Below are 26,136 nucleotides of genomic sequence, written 5' to 3'. Positions count from 1 at the left end.
CAGCTTTCCAGTGGCCCATGTCACTGCAGTCCAGGATGGGAGCAGAAAAGACTGCCCAGAGAGAGATGTCCCAGAGAGAGGTGTCCCACCTTTGCCCCAAGTCAGGCAGCCTCTCCCTGCACCCTCCCACAGAGGTGCTGGTGCCCCAGGCTCTGAGCACAGCAAAGTCCCTCAGCCAGGTGGTCTCCTGCCTCCTTGGGAGTCCTCCATGTGTCTTGCTGCTATCCTGGTAATCCCAGCAATGGGGAAGTCCAGCTGAGAGGCAGCTGCTTACTCCTGAAATCATACCAAAAAATCCCTGCATTGGCTTTCTGCCAACACAGCCCCCTTTACTCCACCACTCAGCCAATCTCTTCCCATGACCCAATCTCTTCCCATGACACAGGGGATTCTAGGGAAATGCAGCCAGGGCTGTCCTACAGGGCCTCTGAGCACTGATATTCCCAGGGGAAAGGGAACTATTAGAATTAATCTGAAACTCCCTTCAAAACTCATAGTTGTCATAGGTCCAAGCAAACTGTTGTAACAGAGTAAAAATGTGCAGGTTGGTATGTCCATATATGCACATGAGAGTGAAGAAAATCACCTTATTCATTGTATGTGGGAATTGTTCTGCTGAAATCTCTGGAAATTCCCTTTGTTGTAAAACCAGTAGAAGGCTCAGGCCCAGCTCCTGTGAACGCATCCCTAAGGCAGCACAGCTCAACAGGACTCTAGTGCCAGCTTTTGATTGTACACTTTCTCTTCATTCAGCCTAAATATAATCTGGAAATGTCAAATGCTAGTGATCTCGGAGGAAGGAGAGAGAAATACAGGTTAGTTCCTTACTGGTATTTGTCTAAAGAAAACACTCAACACATGAAAACCCAGAAAAGAAATTTTAAAAATCAGTGGAACTTCTCTGTTTGGTGTCAAGTGAGCCACTAATCATGAACCAAAAGAAACAATTTTCAAACAAAAGCCATGACCTAGTACCTCTTAAAATCACAATTTAAAAAAAAACCCAAAAACAAAAACAAAACTAATAAAAGCTACATTCCTATCTGCCTCAAGCTTTCCCCTTATTAAACATGGAACACACCAAATACAGATTCATTTCCCCTGCCCAGCAGCACTGAGCACAGGAGATGGATGGTTTTTCATTGGTACCCTCTTACAGCCACTGCCCCTCTGGGATTCCTCTGATGACACCAGAAATGTTGCACCAAACTCAGATATCAGACCAAATCTTTATTCTGGGGTCTTCCTCGTCTCAGTTACATGGGTGTAAATCAAAGGTTTAAACTGATCCCATCCTGTTCAGTGGCACTGGAAGGCTCTGGATTAATATCAAGCAAAGACATCTGTCTCCTGCTGTTTCTGTGCCTGTGGTATCAATAGTGATTTTGAAAATTATTATTTCTATACAGTCTATAATGACTTAGAAAGAACAGTTACAGCCTGTTGTGCAAATGTGAATAATACTTGCTTTTTAAAAATGTGGATTTTTCATACGACAGGAACTAATGGCCCTTTCAGAGCAGTTATGGTCTATCTTGTCAATTTGGTTTCTATTCATGCATGCTAAGTGAATTTTTATAGCTAAACTAGGAGTCCTTAAAAAGGGGCCTTATACTGGAAATGCAGATGTGACTTACTGTGAGTTGTGCTAGGAGATCATCCCTGCCCCTGGGGAGCCAGAGCCAGTAATCAGAATTCCCTTTTCCTGTGCACATAACACGACTTGCAGGCACTCTTTCATCTGCACTGAGGCAGGAAGGAGAGGCAGAATTAGCCCCTCATTACAATAATGTTTCTCACACTTTCTCCAGCTACTCTCTGCAGGCATTAGTAAAGGGGGCCTGGCTGCCAGAAATGCTGAAAACCTACATCTCCAGTTAAAAGAAACCAGAGAGCAGGGTGCTCAGTGGCTCTGAAAAATCAGAGCTACAGAGCTTTAAACAAATACTTTTATGCTCTTAAAAATATAAATATACAGACTCACCTTAACTTTACTGTCTGTGAGTGCTTTGTGGAAAGGAAATTGTGTATTTTTCAGACTGATTTCTCTTACAGCTTCACTGTAAACTGTACTGCATCCATACATCAATATATTTACCTGCCTGCTTCACAGCTGGAAAGAAAATGAAGCCATCTCAATCACCTTCACATTCAGCAATAGAGAAACCTGATTTTTTTTTTTCCTCACTCAATGCCAATTAAAATGCGAAATATGGATAATCTGATCTCCACTAAATATTCCAGTCCCCTCCATAGCACAGAGTGGATATACCTCCATCCTCAGTGGCAACCTGAACCTTTTCTAAGACTGGAAAAAGCAAAAGAACAGAGGCTGTACAGTCTTATTACTTATTTATTTAAAATGTTGTAGCCGTGCCTCCCTTCATCTCTTGGCTCCTTACCCAAAACCTGTGTAATGAGCAACATCACAGGGCCTGACTACAGCAGACACGACACCTCCACTAAAATGAATGCATTTATACTGATTTATGGCAGCCGAGGAGCTGCCACAGCACATCCAGGCAATACCCACCTCTCCAGAAAAAGGCACACCTCTGACAATGTCTTCCCAAGGTATTGCTCACAGATCCCATGCCTTAGTGGAGTAGGAGCCATCCCCAGCCCAGCTCCTAATCCTGTCTCCATTGCTGCGCCGAGGGCTGAACCACCTTGTCCTGATGGTGGAGGCTCTCCCCTGGAAAGGCATGGAGCCAAAGCTGGCATGAACTGATCAGATATGTACAAAGGGAAATCTTGACAGCATCTGTGAACAGAGTTTAAGAGAAAGGAACAAAATAATACCACATATGTTAACAGATTGAAATGGTAGCTATGGTGACCACGGACAGACAAAGAACAAACCATTTTGACTGAATTCAGCCAATTCTTTCTGACAACATAACTGCAAGTATAAAGCAAACTTTTAAAAATCCCTAATGAAATCATTATACCAAATCCATTCAGCTCTGTTTGGCTTGTTTGCTTTCTAAATTTCCATTGCAGCTATTACATTAAACCTATTAATCATTGATGTAGTCAAATAATTTCCACTGACTAAAAATGGCAATTTTCTCACTGAAAAAAAAAAAGTGAAAAAAATTAATTGATTACGTTTTCAAGGAAAAATTAAAAGCAAGGAATAACTCTTGCAAAATGGCAGACATTCATAATTCAGGGCATTTTCTTGTGCATGAGAGCATGTCTGGGTTTTGTAGAATATGGGCTTGTTTATAAAAGTTGGATTACTTTGCCTATCCTGATATGCATCGTAGCTATGAAAAATGACTGTCCTGTTTGTTGTGTATCACAGTGTCAAACATCTCAGTGTCTCTTTCCCCCAGTGTGCCACAGAGCTGGAGCTCTCCCATTGAGGGCTGGCCAGTTGTGCCTAAGGGAACTGAGCTGAGGACAACGTGGGAGAGCGAGAGCTGAGCTATGGAGGAGCAGAAGAGCTGCCTGCTGAGAGCCAGCAGCAAACAGGCAGGCAGGAGATGGGGAGGGTTACTCCAGAGCCAGCACAGCATGAGGCTGCTCCAAGTGCTGTGCAGCTGCTCTCTTGCTTGCAAACTCCCCCCCAGGAGGCTGGCAGGGACCAGAGGAGCCCCCTCAGTGAATGTCAGGATGGAGGCTCCAGCACATGGCCTGCTGTGGAGCATCCAGGCACACCTCCATGGAGACCCCAGTGCCTGCTTGGTTTCAGTCTGGAGACTGGTCCAGCACACCTGAAACAGGAGGTGCTGCCCCTCCGCCCTGTCCCTGCCCCCAGATGCGCTCACTGGGGAAAATCTCAGAGCACAACACAAAATCTTATTTCTAACCTGTGGCAAAGCTGCTGTCATTTCCCTGGGTGAGGGCTTAATATTTAACTCAGTGTGCTTGGTCCCTTTGTGGACTGCACAGTTCCTAATAATATGAATTTGCACTGTAGCTGTGCTTTTGATGTTCCAGGAGCAGTAACTTCAGCTTTCTGCAGTGCACAGACACTCTCAACTCCACTCTCACATTTCCATCTGCACAAGCTTGTTCTTTAAAGAACAAAACAAACCTAAAAAGCAAACTCACACGAAGTGCCCACCATTCTAACGCTGCTCTCTTTTATCTGTGTGCTGACAGAGGCTCTGGCTCAGCCTTCTGCCAATTAAATTAAGCTCCCAGCTATGCCATCGCTGCCTGCGTGACCACGGGCACTTTCCCCAGCTGGCTCTGCAGCAGGACTGGGTTTATGGCCTTTCCTTTCTGCTGAGCCTGGCCCTTCCCTGTGCGCTCCACCCACACTCTTGGCTTTCACTCTTGCCAGCACCCAGGGCAGGTCCTTGGGGACTGGGCTGGCTCTGTAGGGTCCCTGGAGAGTAGGGCTGAGCCAGGGTGAACACATGTGGGATAGCAGAGCTGAGCCAGGGTGAGCACATGAGGGATAGCAGAGCTGAACCAAGGTGAGCACATGTGAGAGAGAGCAGAGCTGAACCAAGGTGAGCACATGTGGGATAGCAGGGCTGAGCCAAGGTGAGCACATGTAGGATAGCAGGGCTGAGCCAGGGTGAGCGCATGTAGGATAGCAGGGTTGAGCCAGGGTGAGCATATGTGAAAGAGCAGAGCTGAGCCAGGGTGAGCACATGTGAGAGAGAGCAGGGCTGAACCAAGGTGAGCACATGTGGGATAGCAGGGCTGAGCCAAGGTGAGCACATGTGGGATAGCAGGGCTGAGCCAGGGTGAGCACATGTGGGATAGCAGGGCTGAGCCAGGGTGAGCACATGTGAGAGAGAGCAGGGCTGAACCAGGGTGAGCACATGTGAAAGAGCAGAGCTGAGCCAGAGTGAGCACATGTGAGAGAGAGCAGGGCTGAACCAAGGTGAGCACATGTGAAAGAGCAGAGCTGAGCCAGAGTGAGCACATGTGAGAGAGAGCAGGGCTGAACCAAGGTGAGCACATGTGAAAGAGCAGAGCTGAGGCAGGGTGAGCACATGTGCTCCTGTGCTTTGAACAGGGACACAGGGCAATCAGCTCAGGACGTTTGCTTTTGCTGCACCTTAAGTGTGGCAAGGAGAACATGGAGGGGGGGAAGAGGGGAAGAAATAAGCATGTTTTCTTTCGGTATTGCCAGCGAACAGTAGAGAAACAGTTACTTTAATTTTATGTGCAGTAAACCCTCACTAGATGGCTCCTTACAGCAAGTAAATGTATTCCCCACAGAAGGAACGCTGGTGTGGCAGTCTGTGTGAGAGCAGAGACAGCGTGTTGCTGGCTGGGCTGTGTGGCTGGCTGAGTGCTTTGCATGGAAAAGCAGGATATAACACGGGGGTGTGGGTGAGCAAGGGAGCGCTCACACGAATTACGAATGACACCACTCTGCCAGTCGTGAACTGTGAGTCACATGGGCACCGGTGTCTCAGGCACACCAAAAATGCAACTTGCCCTTTTCTGTAGGTTTTTCTGTGAATTTGTTTCACATTCAGCTCTCTAATTCAGAACGCAGAACTGGGCTGTGGTCAAGGGTACCAGTAGTGGAGATCCTGCAGTGGAAACAGCTGATCCCAGTGGCCGAGGTAACAGATGGTATTGAAGCTGAACCCCCTAATGTCATGTAATCACTCCTAAAAAAAAATAAGCAATGCTTGCTTCTGAAATGCCCCCCCATTAACATCACGAGAACATGTTATTTATAATGTGTGTATTGGCAGGATGTTCTGGGCAGAAGAGCAAAAAGAAATGAGCTGTCATCTGCAGTTAACCTCTCATTCATACATCACTGTGTGCATTCAGTGGTTCAAGGTTATGCAAGTTGATTGTGCCCTCATTAACGAGCAGTGTTAATTGGTGTCTATCCTGCTTTGAGATAAACATGTATATTATGTGTTAAAAGTACTGCAGGCTGTGAAGGAGCTGTATGGTGCACAAATGTATAGGTCCCTACATGGGGAGCTGCAGGGAGAGGCTGTGAAATGCTAGGACTGATTTAAATCCACCAGCGATTCCAGTCTGTGCAGCCCACGTCCCTGCAAGACAGCCTGGTGCTGGCTCGAGGGCCAAGTGACTTCTGCTGGCAGAACTCTGTCACTGTGTGTGCCCCCAGCTCCCCGCTCCGGCTCTTGTCGTAGCCCTGAGCACTCTGCCTACAGCCCACTTTTCAAGGTGAATTAGAGTGATTTTAGTTTCCCTTAAGCCCCGAGGCTGTAACCTCTGGCCATCAGCAGCTCATAGGTGGTTTGACCACCAGTGCACCCGGGCAAACAGACGCAGAGGAAGGTGCTGTCCACCTCCACATAAACTGCCCCTGCTCAGGAGTCAGATGCAGTGGAGCCAGGTCAGCTCCTGGTCGCTGTGTCAGCAGCCCTTAGGGCTTTATCTGGCCTCCTTTTTTCTCACATTTCCCTCTGCTCATGTGCTGGCATGGTGCAAACTCAAACTGAGCTCATGTACACAGAGTCTCACCTGTCCCGGTCAGGGACAAAAACAAGGTTTGACATTCTGTCAATCTTGCACATCATGAAAAGACCTTTTATTGTTTCCCTGAGAGCTGCTGAAAATCAGCACAGACAAATACCCTGGTCCAGGTCATAATCAACACACAACATTGATGAAAATATTACTTAAATTAGAGAATTATGGCAATTACATTAAATAACCTATAATTTATTATATTATAGAATATTATAAATGCTCAAAAGAATTGAGTTACATGTCTCATAAGCAAGCACAAGCCATTCCAGGCCAATGCAAGAATTTACCAATAAAGTAATATTTGATCATCTAATTAATGGAGCTGTTATCTCCCCAGAACAAGCAGGGCTTAGAGCTTTTAGGCTGCTAAACACTTTGTCTCAATGCTTAAAAGCAGTAGCACCCACCAGACCTTTCCTTTTCTCAGTAGCGTTCCCTTGAAATGCAGTTGTTTACTTCAGGCCTTGAAGGCCGGATTAAGAGTGGAGATTGTTTGCTTTAAATTATACACACAAATTTTATTGCCATTCCTTCTGCCACTAACAAGCTATTTAATAAATGTCCAAGTGGCAGAGCTCACCGACTGCAAAAGTGAAAGGGTCAAATCTGTGAATCCAGAAATAATACTGAGATTTTCCTCTCCTTTCATGAAATGTACTTGCAGCACAGAGCATTGAAGTGCTTCCAACCTTCATAGCAACAAGGAGAAGCAGCTCATGAGTCAGCCCAAAGAGGAAATATGTCATTAGCCTGGGAGTTTTCAACATATGCAAAACCATTGACACGTCTGTGGCATCCAGGGAGGAATTTTTATAATATTCCTTAGTAGTCAGCATTTTATTGCCAGAGCTGTGGGTGTGGCCAGGTATCTCGGGCTGAGGCTGTGATTGCTCCCAAATTCACTGAGCACTTCACTCCACAGCTCTCATGCTCCTCCTTTTCAAGACAGGAAACAAATGAGACATATTTGGTTTTGATAACTGCTGGAAAGACCCAGCTAAGTCCCGGTGGTTGTACCTTGAGTTCCTCTTCATCCTTCATCTCGTGCTCACCGCACCAAGGGAAGGGGTAGGGCTCTTATCTCAGCTTTCTGCAGTTCCAGCCCTTCTGTAACTGAATGAAAATAAACACAAAGAAAAAAATAATCAGCTTCCTACATTTCCTTGCCTGTGTAAATTATGCATCACACTCATTATAAGAAAAAGGAAGACGCAGATTTGGAAATCAGTCGTGAGTTTCTCCATATTTCTTAAAATTATGCAAGTGTTACAGCTGCATACACAGGGGACTTTCTTTTTTCATGCAGCTTTACACCAAAATAAAGGCCTCAGTTGTTCTAGTTGGTGATTAGGCTCAATATTATGCCTCTGGGAATGGGAAGCACAGGGACTCAGAGGAACAGAAAACTTAATGAATTCTTTATTTGAAGAAGAAAAAAATTTTCAAAATGTTTTCCAGAACTCACAGGAGAGATTCAGAGGCTCCTCCCTCTTCAGGAAAATATAGCTCTTCCAGCTGAAAAAATTAACCCTTGTCTGCTCTCAGCTGCCCCTCACCAAAGGTTCCTTGCCCTCAGAGCCCAAGCTGAGCTGTACAAATTCCCCTACTGGCTCAAATGAAGTCACCAACTCTTTTATTGGATCTTTTCACTAATATGGCTCACACTGGCACATCTCCCTGCAGGACTTGGGACTCACAGCAGGATGACTCAGAAACCAATCTTGAGTTGCACAACAAGCTCCAGGAAGACAAGGAATACAATCAGTGAATTTGCATACACTCACTTTGGAGGGGGCTTGCAAGTAGTCCATGAGCCAGGCTTAGCAGGCCCTTAATTTGGACAGGCTTCTGCATCCAGGTCTGAGCCAAGAACATCAGACCTCAAAATGGAAAGCACTGCACCACAGGACAAAGGGACAGCAGCCCTGCCCAGCAGGAGCAAATGGGGAGTATCCTTCTCTGGAAATACCTTATGGGCATTACCCCCCGGGTAATGGGGGCTTTCCTGATGTTGGCATGGGTTGTTTTGGGATTTTTTTTCCAAATTTGAATATTTTATGTAATGGAATAAATAAAAACAAACCCCAGTCTCAGGACTGCTTACAGAGCAACTGGGCAGCTGGCAGAGCATCAGTGAGGCAGGGCAGCAAATCCCCACTGTCACCCTGAGGCAGAGCCTCCTGGTGCTGCTGGGTCTGTGACACCTGCCTGGGAACAACACCTGAGAGGCCACAAACCATGACAGTGAGACACCACTGGAGCCATAGGCCACCACTAGAGCTGTGGGCCAGCCTCAGCTCCCAGCAGTCCAGCTGAGGAATGTTCTGCATCCAAGGACTGCCACTGCCCCTGCTGGGACACAGCACTGCAGCACCGAGGGGTTGTGTTTGACAGCAGCACCCATGGGCTGAAGGTAACCCTGCTTCCAGCCCTGTCTACAGCAGGAGGTGAAGACACAATGGTAAAAGCTGCCCACTGTCTTATTTTATCCCAGATCAGATGACCCTAAATCAATGAGCTGTGCCTGATGCTTCTGAGTGCACTCAAGCCTGCACATAAAAGAAGACTGGCAAAATAATCATGTTGCAAAATGCTGAGAATAGTAGAAGTGGTCACCCAGTGTATCCAGGCTGCTAAGAAAGCTCTTTTGATTAAATCAAACACAGAGTACAAGAAAAATGCTCACATCATACATGATGGTGTCTCCTGGGCTGCCTTATACTGAGAAGAAAAATCAGAAATTACCCATGCAAAACCCACATCATCCATAATCTGCGATGCATTTGGACAGAGGGAGGCCAGCCTTAATTCAAACCATGTGTGTTTGGCTTTAAAACCAGCATCAGCAGGACTCAGCCAGCCTTTGTGCCATCCTGCCTGCCCTGGATTCCCTGCTTCTCTCTCATATTCAGCATTTCTTTCCATGTTCACAGCTGAATCACTCTTGCATCAGCAGCATCACCATGGGCAGTGTTCCTTCTTCAGGGCAGCAAGTGGCAAGACCCCCAATCCAATCCTGCTCTGCTGAGCCCTCAGCAGCACAGATCTCTTCTAGGATACTGTGTCAGATTCCTGCAGGGCCCTGTGCAACTTTTTTTTTTTTTTTTTAATCCCAAATTAAAACTTAAGCTTCAAAGGCAGAGATCTAGGGGGGTCTCTTCATGCAGACGCTGTATTTCCTGGAACAGATCCTTTAATTTTGTGGTGAGCTGGAGTTGAAGACATTTGTATTCAAATCCTTATTTAGGCTCTAATGCTCTTTAGTATTGGATACAGGGATTTTAGACTGGAAATGGCACTTTTGACTTTACTATCACCCCCAACAGACAATCACATTTTAAGCTGCTATTTCTTTTCCAGCCTTCTTACACTGTCCTCCACACTCTCCCAGAAACTGTAATTATTCTGCCACATCTACTCGACAAATAAAATTTATTCTGTTCTATGTTCTTCCCTCATTTTCTTCACAAGTCTTACACCATCAAATAAAATCAAAGTTTTCATTTGTAAAGTGGTTATCAGCAGCTCAGCTTTTACTTACAGTTCTTTGAACAGGCTACAGGGATGGTAGATGGGTATAAATGTAATGCAGTAGCATATACTGTGGTGTAACCTCCAAGCATCACTTTCTATGGGGTGTCCCACAATACCTTCTCCTTTTGGGGGGCTTTAGCCCTAGAGATGATAACAGTACTGGTTCTAACAGTTTTGCTGGATGTTAAAAATAGGCATGATCTAGTTGGTGTTGATGTCTCTCATGCCAGCTCGCCTCAGCGTTTGCAATCCTGCCTGAACATTTGTAATCTCCATGGGTCCTTGCAGAACAGCCCTCGCTCAGGGATCTCTCAGGGCTTTACAAGCTCATGTGGTGCTTTGGATGCTGCCTAAAATCCACAGGGATGGAGAGCACTGGGCTAGTGCTGAGGCAGGGCAGGTGCAAGACCATATCCCTCTAAAACCACAGTGACTGAAACTCCTTCTGAAGGATTGAATGCATTTAATCATCTATGCCCAAAAAAAAAAATATTTTGTGAATATAAACAAAATATTTCTTTGAATCTCCCAGTTTATTCTCAGATTTGCTCATCTTTTTTGCATTGGTGGCTTTAGGAGCAGCAGCTTTTGTAGCAAAGGATTCATTCTCAAGTGTCCCTTGTATGCAGCTGACCCTGTGGTGTCCATAGAGTGCCGTGCACCTCCTCCACTCTCAAATGTGCAGGTTTTTTCCTCAAATGTTCACACCTAAGCTGGTATGCATGGGTAGAGCCTCCCACTCACCAACACTAAATTCCCAGGCCTAGGGCCTGGGAGAGTTTTGTTTCATAGGCTGGTATTGCTCCTGCTCTTAAAAAAAAACAACAAAAAAACCCAACAAATCCCACATTAAGGATGAGCTTGAAATTTTCTGTACATTTCCTTTACAGAAAACAGACTCCAAAAAAATTGGGGAAGGGGCGTGAAAATCAGATGTCATTCCCAAAAGGAAACAAGGCAACATCCATTTATATAGTCTCACATTCCCTCATTTAAAATCAATAACATCCCCAAATAAATAAAAGAGGCATACCCATTCAGTAGATCTGGGGAATACTGCTAAAAAGGAGTTAAGAATATTATTTCATATCCTCAGCATATGGATGTGCATTGCTCTGGGAGCAGCTCTCCATAAGCACTCCAGCTAACAAGCTTGCTGCAGAGCAATCTGAGCAGCAAATTTGAAAAGAAGGCCTGGAAAATATTCCCCAGAAGACAACTTGGAATAACTAATCATAAAAAACTTCACACTGGACAGCTAGTTTAGGAGCTCTGATCATCCTTTCAGTAGCTGGAAATATAACACTGGATGTGTTTGTCCAGTCAGAACAGATGTGTGTGACTCAGAGCCACCCGCTCGGGAAGCTCACTCTGCACTCAGAGGCAGAACTGGCTCAGAAAAGTCCTGAGTGAGAGCAAGAGTGAGTGAGTATGTGTGTGTGTGTGTGTGTATCAGGGGCTTCCCTCCAGCACATTATTTACTGTGAATTACTTAGGCAGCCCCAGATTTTATTTGATAATTTTTCCCTTGATGTGCTCCATAGAAAGGCAGTGTTAGCATTAACCAAAGCTAATCCACGGCGCAGTTGGAAAGGGATTATTTTGCCAATGATTGGTTTCTTTAAACATGGACTTGTGATCAAAGTAATATGGTTCTGATTTTTTCCTCTAATTTTTGGCTTTGTAGTGTGGTTCTTTTAAATAATAAGTTACTGCTATAAGCACGCTGTGAATTTCCAATATAGCAAAGCTTTAATAATTTGCAGCCATAATTGTTCCTGCTTCAGTCTCCAATTCAATTTGGTGTGGAATTCCCATCTCCCAACATAAAGCTTAACTCAATGGTATCTGTGTGAGACAGACTATGAAACTAGTCTGGTATAATGGATTTCATTAAGGGATAGGCAAATTATTTTCATCTGTAATCTATTTTAAATGGAAAAAAGGGCTTTGAATAAATATTTTTCCTTCAAAAGTTATTAATTTCTGTGGGGAAAAAGGGGCATGGTTACTGTTGCTTATTTTTTCCTTTGTTTTCATAAAGGGTTTGAAAATTATTTTCTGGTTGAATTATTTAGTTGGTTGAAATAACAAATATTTAAGCCAGGGGTAGAAACAACATCTTTTTATTTTACTGAAGAGTCAAACTCTGCAAGGAGCTTTCACTTCTTTGCCTGCCCATCTGTAACCTCTCCTGATGCTAAAATCCCAGCTCACAGACTGACATAACAAGCATCACTCATCTCCAGACCTCAATAGCTATTTCTCTGCCTGTGTGTAGATTTAGTAGCCTCAAATCATTTTTTTAGTCCCACTTGAAAGTAGAAAACGGTGAAATTTTAGCACAGATATCTGTTTTTAAGAGGGAGCCTGTGCTGGCACAAGACCATTAACCCTAACCTGAACATGCACAGACTAATTCCACAGGTAAGTGGAAAGTCTTATTCAAGCTCTGCACATGGCAGTAAATTACTCCCTTGATGAATAAAAGCCATTACTTAGTATTTAGCATCATAGCAAGAAGCCTCTTTGGCCTGTTCCTAACAGAGATGTTACAGTTAATTTAGTGTAAAATTATCACCTGCTGTACAATAAAACAACAAACTGCAGTCAAATAATCTCTTAATAAATGAAAATGTGTAATAAACTGTGTCAGCACCACAGAGACTTGGCAAGGCTGAATACCCTAAAGGTACCAATCCAAACAAATTCACCATACAATATATGGCCTATGTCATTTCTGGTTCTTATCAGAGATGATTCATCTGGGAATCCCTGGCACTAAGTTTTACCTCTAAAGGCCAGGCAGTTATTACAATGATATAATTTCTGCCACATTAATTAAATATAATGCCTGTTAGCTCCTTTATAGGGGTCCATAAATTTGTTGTAAACATATGCTGTAGATGGGCAAATGTAATCTACAAATGCAATAAACATTTAGTCAGCTTCCTCTCCTTGCAGAGCTGGGAGAGGTCAAATTATCACAGTGCCAGAAAAACCACAGATACCCAAAGGTAAACCTAAGCTTGCTTCTGTCACACGTTATGATAAATAAATATATATATATACACAAACACATTATATATATATATATATATACACATATATATGAGCATATATATGACCTGTGTCCCTGCCAGAGGGGGAGGCAGCACGAGCACAGAGAGCATGAGTTGGTGGCAGCAGGCCAGAGGACATGCCACTGCCCTCACTGCCTGCCAGCTGCCAGATCCAGTGCTGGTGAGCACCAGCAAAGGGCCACCAAGTCACTGCAGCTCAGCACAGTCCTTCTGCTGGCCTCTTCCAACTGCAGGAGAGCAGTGGTTTTGTTAAATTGCCTAAAGTCTGTGTTTGCTGGAGATTCAAATGCTCACTTTACCCAGTAGGAGAAAGAAATAAGAGGGGGGAACAAAGAGGAAAGCAAAGCCAAGGGAACAAAAGTTGGGTAACACTTTTTGCAGTCAGCCAGACCCAGACTTTGAGCAGCATCAACAGACTTTCTGAGGCACCACATGATCCCAGAAGGACCTCTCTGTCTGTAAGGCTTGTGACTGTACAATTTGACTGTATGATCTTACTCTGTCAATGAAAGGGACAGACCACTGCCTGCACTTGTGTTCCTGCTGCTGTCAGCAGGGCAGCCACTGAGTCCCCCATTCCAAACAACATCTCCAGCCTCAGCATGTCCCTTTCTTTGTATTATGAAAATGGCTGTTTATATGATTACTATTGCTACTGGCACTTCAGTTTGATGTGAAATTAAATGCTCGGTCTGGTACTGAACCATGATTTTCAGGTTTTTAATTAAAATTAATAAAGATTGAGTAAAAACAGAAGAAAAGTTTGAAGTTTGAAAGTCTGAAATTTTTAGTAAAACAGGGAACTGTTCAGCTTTACTTTGCTTTACCTTTCAGCTGTCTCAATGTCATTAAATTTTGCATTTTTTGTGGAGGAAACCCAGCCACTCCAGTAATGAGTTGTAAAGCTAAGAAAAATAAACAAGAAGAGTTTCACTTTGCTTTTATCTGTTGCCAAATCAGATGTGCCTTTTGCCTGAAGTGCAGTTACATTATGGCAGAGATGCCCATTGAAGGAGGATTTTCTCATAACACCCATGGCCACTGCCATCCCTTAAATCCTCAGACAGGGTTCACTCCACTCACCTGGGATCACCTTGCTTTCAGTTTTGCCCCGTCCTGGATTTTGCCTTGCCCCATCAAAGGCAGAGCCCTGTTTGCACAATGGCTCCTTTTGCAGCAAGGGCAAGCAGCATGGGCAGCAAACCAGCCCCCCTGTCCTGCAGGACAGCTGCAAAGGTGGGGGGATCCCCCCAAAGAGGGGGAACATGACTCCACCCAGGAGTGACTCCGCCCTTGGCTGTGGAGTCCGGCCCTGGGGGCTGGAATGTGCAGGAGCACACCACGTTCACATCCTTGACCTCACAGCACTTACTGTGCCTTCCCCATGCAGGACACAAGCAGAAAGGTGATGCTTTGACTTTTTGGGGTCACTCCTGACTTACACCACCACCAGAGCCGATTTAGAGATTCCTACAGGAGTGGCATTTGCATTTGGTTCCACATGATTACTTGGGTGGTGACAAGGAGCAGCATTTGGGCCTGTATTATGGTGTCATCATTTTGATAAAGATTTTTGCTTAACAGACATTTTCCCCCTCTCTGCTGGGTGCAAACCTCACACAGAACCAAAATCTGTCCAGAAGTGCATTAAAAGGCAAAACTATTTCTGCTTCACAGAAGGACAATTTCCATTGGCACCTCTGATAGACCACAAGGCTAATTCTCATTCTATTTTACAAAACCCCCCATTACAGTAAGGGGAAGAGAGGCAGCGGGATGTTTAAAGAGATGTGGAAGCTGTTAAACATTTTCACCAGGTCTGTCAGAAATTCACATCAAGAACACAAAGTTGCAAAAAAACCACACACACACCAAAGAATTCCTACAACTGAGTTTCCAGGCCAGCAATGCTGTTCTGCATGTGCCCAGCCACCAGGTATGAGCAGAGCCTGCACTGCCAAGGCAGTTTCTTCAATCAGACCCAGGTTCCTGTGCCTATAGTACTGCTGTACAAACTGGGGAAGAAGAGCTGCTGAGCCCTCTAGACATGATTCCACCCATGTTACTGGAATTATAGAGGGTCAATATTGCAGAAGGAAGGAAACAAAAACCTGCCTGCTCCCTGGTCTTAGCTGTGCCCAGCAGCAGAGATGGTCCCACCACAGCCATGTATCCATGGTCTGGGCTTTTCAAGGTGTGTTTCTTTCCTGGCTGTGTGCTTTGGGCATGGCAGATGCACACAGAGGCTCAGCATCCTGAGCAATGCACACCAGCATAGTTCAACAGCAGTGGCTCCAAAGGGAGAGTGAAAAAGGTTATTGCTCAGTAATTAAAACTGAGCTCTCATAGCTGGAACATGGAGCAAGAGAGGCTGCAGCTAAGGTTTAGCTTCCTTGGGGTGCAGCTGTGAGGGGAGAGCACCCCACCACAACATGGCTTTCTGAGTCCTGTGTTGGGGCTGCAGACCCAGGCACAGTCAGTGGCCACAGCCAGCCCTGCAGGAGAAACCCCCAGGAGAGGCCTGGGAATGGGAAACAGCTCTGTGGACAAGCTCTGCTCACATGTGCACAGCATGGAGGTAACCCAACAGCAGCATAATCAACAGGGAAATAGCAAAACAGCCTCCTCAGGGTTACTCAGAGAGAGGAGAACTGAGCCCACTTTCACCCTGCTTAGTGGGGAAAAGAAAATCCAGTTGCATTCTCTCTGCAACCAACTACTCGACCACCTCCTCCTGTTCCTTTGTTCTTTTGTTGTTCACTACAGACCTTGGTCTTTTTCTTGCTCTGACTATCTGGGTTTTCCTCTCAGTGTAACCAAGCACACAGCTATCCTGAAACCATTTTCTTCTCTTCTTGGAGAAGAGAAATATTAAAGCACAGGTTTTTCTGCCTCAGTTCAACTCACCTTTCTACTTTCCACAGATGCTATTTCCCCTAACCTTATATTTCTTCTGCTGAAAAAGTCCCTCAAAATAACTAATCCTCTTGCCTTCCTTCTCTGCCTCCCACCTCCTGTTTTCCCATCCCTGCTCCTCTCCTGTTTCTGGTTTCTTCCCTTTCATCTGGTTTCTCTCCACCAGCTGGTCTCTACATACACACAGCTCTCCCCTCCCTTCCCAGTCTCTCTTCACCCTATTAGCATTTTTTCACTTGTGCTAATTAGGCCCTCGGTTAACATCTTTTCTGCCTCCCTTCCCATGACTTCCTAGCCTCCCTGTCCTGTCATTTTCCCTTCCAGGGCTGCCTTTAATGCCCTCCTGGGATAAAGAGGCTGCTCAGTGCATCCAGAGACCTGTGTGGGCTCTGGAAACCCCTGTTAAAACCCCTTGCTCAGAAAGCTGCCCAGTCTGCAGCCCCACACTGCTGCCCTGCACAGCTCAGCACCAGCAAGGAGCCACTGTGGTGATAATCACCCCAACCAGGGCTCACTCTCTTAATTAAGAGGAGGTCAGATAATTTCCAGCAGGTCAGGCCAATGCCAGCTCTGAGCACAGCCAGGCTGGGTGCCCTCCTCCCCCAGAGTCCCCAGCTCCACACGAAAACTCCTCCACTGCAGTCCCAAACCACAACCAGCACTGGTCCAGGGAAGGGCTGGGCACCTCTCCTTGTCAGGGGGAACAGGGGAGCTTTCACCTCAGAGCTGATGTCCCTGAGACCTGCCCTCGAGGACATGTTACAGCAGCAGCATGACTTATAAACAGAGCCTTGCTCTGCATCCTGGTGGCACATTCCCAAGTCTCCAAATAGCACAGGTCACTGACAAATTGTATGATTCAGATGCCAAACCCTTGGTATCTGGGATGGTTCTAGTTAAGAATTGGAGAAAGGAAGGCTTGTGGCTTCTGAGGAGTCCAGCCCATTGCTGGGAGAGGTCAGGGGGGTTTTGGTCTGTGTGTGCTTTTGTCAAAGTTGGACTGGAAGAAAGTTTCTATCTCCCAAAAATGCCTTTGAACTGCTTTTCCCAAGGGTATTTTTCTCAGCACAGGATCCTCAGGCAGAGTTCTGCAGCTGTCAGAAAACAAAATGCCTGCAAAGAAAACCAGTCCAGCTCAGTGTATTTTGTTTCACATCACTGTCATTCTTCCTCCTGATCATCACTGTTTGCCAGAGCAACCAAAGCCCTACTAGGACTAGACCCTGTGTTGAACATGGGAAGATGAACTCTCTGGTACAAGGGGAATTGTTTAAACACTGAAAACATTGAACATGAAAACAGTGTGGGTCATACATATAATCCACCTGAGGACACAGGAAGGGAACACAAACACTGGGTTTTGGCCAGTACTGCTTGTGACACCCAGACTTTGCCTCTTTCCAGGCTGCCCTAAAGGCTGCAGGGAAGAGCAGGTATCCTCTTACAGGAGTAACTGAGGAACTGGGTGTTGAGACACGTAAACACACGGCCAATTCCACCCAAGCATCACCCAAAGCCCACAGAGAACAGCCCTGGCAGAAAGATTTGCCCCAGCTCTTCACAGCCCCTCCTCAAACCACAAGGAGCCCACAGGGAGCCAGTGGGACCAAAACCCAGGGAAGGGCTCTGCTGAACACACATGGGAGCTGGCACAGGAACAGTGCTGTCCCTCCCCAGCCCTGCAGGGCCTTTCCAAGGACAAGGAGCCACCGCAGCTGCATCTCTGCACTGCAGCTCTCCCCGCTTGGAGGAACACCCGTTTGGGATGTGTGTGACCCCACATGAACCCTCTCCCTCCTTCCCCTGCCAACTGCAAATGCGTCACTGAGGGATATTGCCAGAGCCAGCCCCGGTGAGAAGTCGGGCGCTTTTTATTGCAAAACGGATGAAAATGAGGCAGTCTGCACACAAAACTGTATCCACAAGTATTTTGACAGGGAGAAAGTTATTCCCATTTTTTGTATCTAACAGATTTTATTTTATATTTAACCAAAAATTTCAGATTATTTTGAATTTTCTTTCTCTCTCTCCCCCCTTGGATTTAGAAGCTGTGTTAGCAAATGCCACAGCAGCAGCACTGCCGTAAGCTCCCAAACAACCTCCTTGCTGACCTCAAGCATAGGCAGTGAATGAAGGACTCCTTTAAATTGCTCTCTGTTTTTCCCTTTGCCTCCCACTCTCTACTCCCCAGGACACAGCTTCCCCTGGGACTGCTGAGCAAACACAATCCATCTCCTCTTCCACAAATACTGAACTTATGATTCTGACAGGGATAGATGTTCCAGGGTTGGGCTGCACCCCTTCAGCTGCCTCTGGGTTTGTGAAGGCTGAGGATCACACCAGCTCCTCTCCAGGTCAGGGTCAGTGATCTACGCCTCAGCAAAGCTTTGCCTGGGCTGGGTTACCCAGCACATTGACAATCCCCCGGGACCTGCATCCCTGCCCACCTAAAATATTGTCCCTTTGCAGTATTTGCCAGCTGCAGGGTGGAACAGGCCTTGCTCACTCCAGCCATGGCATCACCCTCACCAGGAGTGAACAGCAGCAGGTCCCCCCCAGGTCCCCACAGTCCAGAACTGGTCCTGGTCAGGTGTAACACAGGGGGCCTGACTCCCCTGAGCACTGCGGCTGGCTGGGAGCCACGTGCCAGGGCCATGCCAGCTGGGGGAAGATGGGTAATTTCCAATGAACCATGAGGCTGGAGCAGCCCTGACAAACTCTATCTGATCCTACATCAAGCCAGCCCATACAGTTTACTTGTCAGAATGTTTTAAGCCCCTGTGGATGTGCAGCAGGAGCTTCTGCTGTACCACTGCTCTGTAGCAAGGGGGTTGTGACAGCAGTGATCCAGGCTCCAGGAGCAGCTATTCACTGCTCTGGCAAACCAAGCTCGTGGCTCTCCTCTCATCCAGCTCCTGGTGCTGGGGTCAGACAAATCTGCATCACAGCACAAAGCAAAAAGCAGTAGCATATTTTAACTCTGCTTGTTAATAAACAGTAGCAGCAACCCTGTCCAGGCAAAAAGGGAGAATTCTAAGGCAGCAACAGGTTCCAGATAGGATGAACAGCACATATTCTGGAGATGAGATGCAAGAGGATGCAGTAGGGACGAGACCAGCAGTGCTTTCCTGCTAACAGCAGTGATTCATCCAAGAGAGCTATGTAAAGTTTTCCCAGACAAACAGAGCAAAGTTTGTTCCTGTAAGTCATTCTAAAACAGCTGGCTTTTAGTTTTCCATTGAGCATCAGCCATTTCCTTGTCCACTCTTTCCAGGAAAACCTTTAGAAAGGTTGAGGAGGAAGAAGGAGGGATGACAAGAGAAGGCTGTTCAAGAATGGCTGCAAGTTAATAAAAAGACAGTGTGGAATGCTCTTCTGTGATAAAATGGGAGCATCTGATTTTCTAAAGATTCCACACTACTTTCTTGCTTTATTGATTTTTTTTTTAAGAGGTTTGGGTATATTCCCATTTGGCCATATTTCCAGATAGCTGTAGTGAGTTTTACACACCCTCTCCCTGAGCCAGGCCTAAACTTACCCCCACCTCTGCGTGGAAATTGCTCTCAGGGAGATGCAGGCAAGGCACAGCTTCCCTTCCCATCCCTACTCCCAGTGCTGGGTGAGGGGCTGGTAGCACTTTTAGAGCTCCAAGGGCCAGAGCTGACCTGGGGCAGGTGTCACCCAGAAGGGTTTAAGGGAGGGGAGCTCCAAAGCTCAGCTCAGCAATACAAGATCCAGGCATCATGAGATAACTTATCCCAGTCCTGGTGAAAAAAGGACAAACCCTGGCCACCACACCACCAGTCCTACAATGGAAGTGAACATTTAAAAATGCTTGTTTGCAGCACCCTAAATAGAAAAAAATATATATATTTGCCCCCATCATAGGCTTTGCTTTGTGAAGGGAAGGAAATGGGTTTTCAGGGGCTTTTTATACCTTTGTGGGCTTCCACTACAAAAACAAAAGGAGGATAACAAGAGCCCTGTTTCCACCATCAGCAATAAAATGTTACACAGCTATGAAGCTGAACCTGAGATTATAAAGTAAAACTAAACTGAAATTTAGTACTTTTGCCTTAGGTCAAGAAGTTGCATTTTCAGTGGAACCTTAATTACTTCTTCCAGCTGTAGGTCTTAAATAAGCCTGTCTGTCAAAAGCTCACAGATTGGGTTGAAGTGGAAATTTCTGTGTAACCAAATTTGGAGCAGATGAAATTAAAGAAAAATAAACCACAGAAGAAAAACAAAATGACATGATGTACTGAGCTGGAATTAATTTTGCTTTCTTGACAGCCTTCTGGAAGGGGTCACCAAGTCCTATATGCCCATGCCCAAGGTGTTGGGCAGGAGGAGAGGAGAGCCACAACAGTGTTAGTGCAGTGAAAACACCTACCAAAAGTTAAAGCCTAGAATAACTAAAGTCAAACTTCATTAGTTCACTCCTCAGTACAGCTCCATTTTATCATCTCCCAAGGTCAGTTTTCATGCGTGGGAGTGTCAAAGTCAGCAATTCACATTTTTTATTGACATGCCACCTTGCAGCAGCTTCCATGCTGAATTTAATGGGTGCAATTTCCAGCAGGGCAGGTGGCTGCTGTGGTGTTGTCTCCCCCATGGGAAGCCCATAGTTTTGGCTGCGTCTACTCCAGAAACCAGGTTAGGGCAGAGCCAGGGCCACCCTAGGCTCAAGAGCTTTTTGGCCATCAAGAGCTGTGGTAGGGTCCCACAGCCCCTCCAGCATGGCTCATGCTGCTCCACAGCCTTCCCTGGGGACAATGAGCAGCTCAGCATGGGTAGCCTTAAGTAGGGTGGACAGAGCAGCAAGAATGCCAAGAGGCACTGTTGGGGCATTAGTCTGCTGCCAAAGCACATCCCCCTGAACCTTCTAAGAAGACTTGGCCTTAAACCTCAAAATCCACATTTAGAGTAGGTCTAGACTCCCTCAGGTCATCTTCTTCCTCTCTTTTTTCCTAAAGACAAGGAATGTGTTGTTCAGCCACTGTAACAGCTGGGTCAGCATTTGGCCTGGAGGAGAATGACCCTCTGCAGAGGAAGGGCCACGGGAGCAATCAGCTTGGATCCAACAACCCATATCCAAAGGTGTGGCCACTTCATAGCTACACCTCACAGCTGCTGGCCAGCTGCCACAGCTACTTGCCAATGCTGGCCTCACTTCTGGCAAAGCCTGGAGCTTTTCCTCAGTGAAGGAACCCAGGCACCCACCCCTCCCCAGCCAGCTCTCTACCCCACTGGTCACTGGTCTGCAGCTTTCCCCTGCCTCCATTTCAGTCTGGGCCCACTCCTGCTCATTCTGTTGTGCCTATTCATGTGTGAGGAAGCACAGATAATCAGATAACCGCCACATTCAAAAAACAAAAATGAAAAAAGAAACTCAGGACTCCCAGGAGAAGCCACATTGCATCACACACTGTCTCAAAACAGAGTGATGTTATAACAAACCTTACTCAGACCAGGAAAGGAAACTGATCCCCTATTATCATCAATATATTGAATAAATACAATCTCCCAGACCCTATGAAAACAAAGGGCTCCCTGCACCCACCTCCCCCCCACCCCAGGGAGAACAGACAACTTGTGACAGCCTCACCTCCCACCACACTGGCCTGTGCAACAAGCACAGAACAATCATCCCTGACATCTCCTCAAGGCGATGTGTCCAGGGCAGGCTCCTCGGCCCGCAGCAGGAACGTGCTCGTACGTGTCATCCATCCCCCGCCCACGCCTTGGCTTTGCCATTTCAGCAGTACCCGGCAGTCCCTGGGGCTTTACCCCCTTTTCTGTGGCATTCACTGACTGTCAGGCCCCGTCCCGTCTCTGCCCTGGGCTGGCAGCGAACAGGAGATGCTCAGGCCCCAGCACTGGGGTCCCACTCAGGGGTGACCGAGGCCTCGCTCGGCCTCAGGCCGGGCCGGGCCATCGCACCCCGAGGTGCAGCCGCGCCGCTCCCGGCCCGGCTCGCCCCGTCCCCACACAGATCACATTGCCCTCTAGTGGAGCTGGAGGCACAAAAAAACCTTCAGCAGCGGCCACAAGGACTGGGGAAATTAACACCAAAAAAAAAAAAAAAAAAAAAAAAGAAAAAAAGAAAAAGAAAAAAACCCAGCAGATCCGCTCCCAGCCAGGCTCCTCCCTGGCATGCGGAGCCGCTCTCTGGGAACAGCCGGGCCCAGCAGCGGGGCCCACAGCGCGGAGCCGCGGGGGTACGAAGCCCCCGGCCGTGCAGTGAAAAATACACAGCCAAGTGCTCGCTGCCCTGAAAAGCAACGAGCCATGGTGCAGCTCCCAGCCATCCCACAGCACAAGGCCAGGACATTCCACAAAGCATTTGGTTCCCCTCACACTCAGGGCTGGAGCCTGGGTTAGCAAAGGCTGCAGCACTTCGGGTGAAAAAGCAGCAGGAGACGTCCCTCCGCCCGGGAGAGAGGGAGGGTTTTAAGCTGGCGGCTACCGAACTCTAAAGTGCAGGTGCTTTTTGAGAGGGAAACACTCCCAACTATTTAGCCGGGGTGGTGGGTTCAAAGCGATGGAAACAAAGCAATGGCTCCAAGCTGCTCCAGCCTCCCAGCCTGCCGCTGCATCACTGAGGAGAGAGGGATGGATTATCCCCCTTAGAACAGGATTTCAGAGCATCTTGCAGGACCTGTGAACTATCAGGACAGCAGCTCATCCCTTCCAAAGGAGGGGAGCAGTGCTGGGAGGTGGTGGCCCTGGCAAAGAGGCCATGGTTCAGTCCTGGGGCACAGGCACCCACAAAGCCTGGGGGAGGCTGGAGCAGCCCCCAGCAGCAATTTCAGCTTGAATCCTTACCAGCTCCTACAGGACAGAGACACAAGAGAAGCTTCCCAGGAAGACACAAAAAGCCAAGAGGCATCACTAACTGCTATGAAAGCTGCCCAGCTTCCCAAGGGGTTGGTTTTCCTTGGCAACCTGACTCCAAATCCAGTAAGGGAGGACCAGGGCAAGACCTGGCCTGCTCATTACATCAACTCCAAGGAACAAGCCAGACTCTTGACTGGGCTTGATAGAAAACCAACACAAATGAGAGGAGAATTGAACTTTCAAGCCACTCCTCCACCTAAAAATAATTAAAGGTAAAAGAAACACGGCTATTTTTGGTTTACAGGTCAGCACAGACAGTCCTGTGCTTCTGCTCCATAGAAACATTCACCGACCCCAAGATGCCAACAGTCACACCAGGAGCTCAAGGCCACTCAGGGCCTGGGTATTGTCCCAGTTATCCTTGGACAGATGGCCAAACCAGACTACTTTGGGCCTCTTGCAGCCCCTCTTCAAGTGCTATCCAGCAACTTGTGTCTAAAGTTTCTGTTGCTCTGTGGTTTGCAGGGTTGGACAGCTGCCACTGCATGACCGCACCGCCGAGTCACCCAGCTGGAGCATTTGCTGAGGGGAAGCTCATCCAGGCTCGGATGCTGCAGGGACTGTGTCACTCTTGGACACTCACAACCCCACTCCCAATAAAGGCATCCTCTATACTCTTCCTGGGGTGATTCTGGGCACCATCAGCGACTAGGTAAGGAAAGGTTTGTGTGAGTGGGAGCATGTGGATCCTCGTGTCTCCTGGCAGTGTCACCTGGTCAGGACACAGGTCAGATTGCTGCACCCCAGCAGGGCATGAAGGCAGGAACTCATGTATAGAGCAAAAGTCTTCTCCCTCTCTTGATCCACCTCAACCAGGAAGATTCATACCCTCCCATTAGCTGACAGCCCTCTATGAAGGAGTTTCACCAACATTCAGTGAGGTTCAGGCACATAGCTGCTTTTTGGGTTTGATTTCTCTGTCTGTATTCCTTGCATCCATGATTCAGGTATGAAAGCCATGCAGGTGAGGTCCTGGTGCATTTTCTATTTGAGACCAGGCAAGAAAGAAAAGGAAAAGGAGGTCAGTGCACAAGAGGTGCTTTTCCTCCAAGCTGGGGTCAGTGGGTAACAGCCAGTCCCTGCTGAGAGAAGAATCAGGGAGGCAAACAGCACTCAGGTTTCCCCTGAAAACTGGGGGCAGATGCTGTGCAAGACACTGGACTGAAGTGCACAATGCCCTTTAGCTGGGCAGTGGGATGCAGCTGATCACTCACCTTTGGTGAGGATATACTCTTGGGCTCTACAGGACATTTCACATGCCTCTCACACACAGGCCCATTACTCAGATCTTTCTCTTCCCCACTCTTCCAGTTTTATTCCTATCCTTTACTCACACATCCACCCAGATCCTCCCATCACCCAGCAAACACCCACCTAGCAATAGCTTGTTTCAGTCACACGATGGTCCCCACTGCTGGGCCTGCACTGCTTTGCTGAGTGAGGGGGAAAGCAAAGAACCTTCTTCCCCCTCAGGCAAGTCCATCCAGGGGAGGAACAGCACCAACCTCTCCCCATCTGCACCCCTTCTCCCCCAGTCCTTTCTTTCCAACTCCTTCACTTAACTCAGGTCAGAGCTACTGTGCTCTGCGTGCTCCTCCATTGCCCAGGGCTGAACACATTGAAAAATTACTATATTTTACAACATATGCAAATAATAAAGAATAAATAATCCCTGATCTGCTCAGCCATTCCGCTAGAGTCAAATGGGGACAGAATTTACCTTCAAAAGTCTGAGACACAGCATCCCAAGTGCAAGATTTTTAAGAGGCCCGAATAGACAGAGATGAAATTCAGCAGATTTATGTTTTTTGGGACATTGAATCTAAATTTGGAATCAGGCAGTTGCCTTCCTGTTAGCCCTTAGCTATCCACTTTCCCAGAAGTAGCTGCCTGTGTTTCCAAGACATTTGGCAACTTTTCTGCCTCTCACGTCATGACAACTTCCATTGGTTTCTGTAAAAGGGCTTTAAATAAAAGGAAAACACTACAGAAAGGTGGAGCATCCCCTTTGATATGGGTTTCAGAGGACATAATCATTTACTCACCTCACAGACTGAGAAGAACAGAGGTTTTAGTTCTAAGTGCACTTTCAGTGAAAAAAAATGCACATTCGATGAAAAAGTTTCAAACAATTTTTTTCATTATGACTGATGACAAATTCCATATGCATTCAACTGGTGCCAAGTTAGGTCTTCTAAACCTCTGACAGAGCCTTATTTAATATGATCATTAGTTACAAAATTAGTTCTTTGGGAATACCATCTCCTTGGAGAATCAGACAAGTTGAGAAAATTTCCCTCTGGGGAATCACTGGTTTAATATTCAGATTCAATTCTCTTCTAAATTTCTGGTGTGTGTCTCTCATATATTGAGTAGAGAGCTGAAGACATTTAGTAGACTATATCATCAATTTGAAATTCATGTTTTGTCTGGGAATGTGAAGGCTGAGTTGCTAGAAGTAGAAGCATATTCATTCCCAACTTGCCCTGAGCTGGTTCCCCCTTTCTGAAGCTCTTTGCATGCAGCATTATTACATGTAAAGCTAATTTTGCCATGCACAGGTGCTTTGCAGCACTGCTCCCCATGTGAACACAGCTGCTCAGGTGCCAAGGGCTGTGCCCCAAATCTCACTTTAGAAGTGCCATCAGATAGATCCTGTTTCCCAGCAAGGATGAAGCAACTCAGTGATGGCCATCCAGCTCAAAGGGCAGAAACCCACATCAGAGGAGTTCCTGATGCAACCTGCACCAGGAGTGAAGAGTGGTAGGAACAGGAAAAAATGTCTATTTACACCTAAAAGCAGGCTGGACATGAGAGTAGAGTTTAGAACACACAGCTTCTGGAGAAGGGGAAGCCTCACCCACTGGTGTCAGGGCACTCACTGGTGCCTCTGCAGAGGAAGGATTCCAGTCCCCAGGGCTCTTAATCAGGCATTTAATATAATTGATCTTATTACACTAAGCACATTACTGTTAAGCCTTCAGCTGTTAATGTTCAGTTGCTGTGGGAAGGGTCAGTCCCAGCCACAAATCAGCCTAAAAGTGACACATCTGAAGCAACAAGATAATACTTCTGAGAGTAATAATTACTTTGTCCAGGGAGTCTCTGAATCAGCACAGCAATAACTCCTAAAGCACTGACCAGTCATTGTGAGAGACCTCTGGGACATGTCCCCCACGGGCATCTGTCTGCAAAAGTGCCTTCCTCACACTGCCAGCTGCCCACCCTGGGCTCTCCTGCTCCTTAAACCCCAGCTCTGAGTAAC

General features: G+C 46.8%; 1 long non-coding RNA gene across 2 annotated transcripts in view; it reads right to left on the bottom strand.

Moving 5' to 3' along the window:
• Window positions 1-1,151: 1,151 nt before the first annotated feature.
• The window catches only part of LOC136558196 (uncharacterized), a 44,427-nt gene continuing 19,442 nt past the window's right edge, over window positions 1,152-26,136 (bottom strand). Inside the window, exons 4-6 of one of the 2 annotated variants that reach the window (XR_010783847.1) lie at window positions 7,456-7,551; window positions 2,534-2,764; window positions 1,152-1,365 (exon numbers count right to left, since the gene is read on the bottom strand). This is a non-coding gene — a long non-coding RNA (uncharacterized lncRNA). Of the gene's footprint in view, window positions 1,366-2,335; window positions 2,765-7,455; window positions 7,552-26,136 lie in introns of those variants that run through there. The other variant, XR_010783846.1, reaches the window with a different exon arrangement.

This window comes from Molothrus aeneus, chromosome 6 (genome assembly GCF_037042795.1).
Source record: "Molothrus aeneus isolate 106 chromosome 6, BPBGC_Maene_1.0, whole genome shotgun sequence".
NCBI lineage: Eukaryota > Metazoa > Chordata > Aves > Passeriformes > Icteridae > Molothrus > Molothrus aeneus.
Note: the sequence above shows the minus strand (reverse complement) of the source record. Positions and strands in the feature narration are given on the sequence as shown.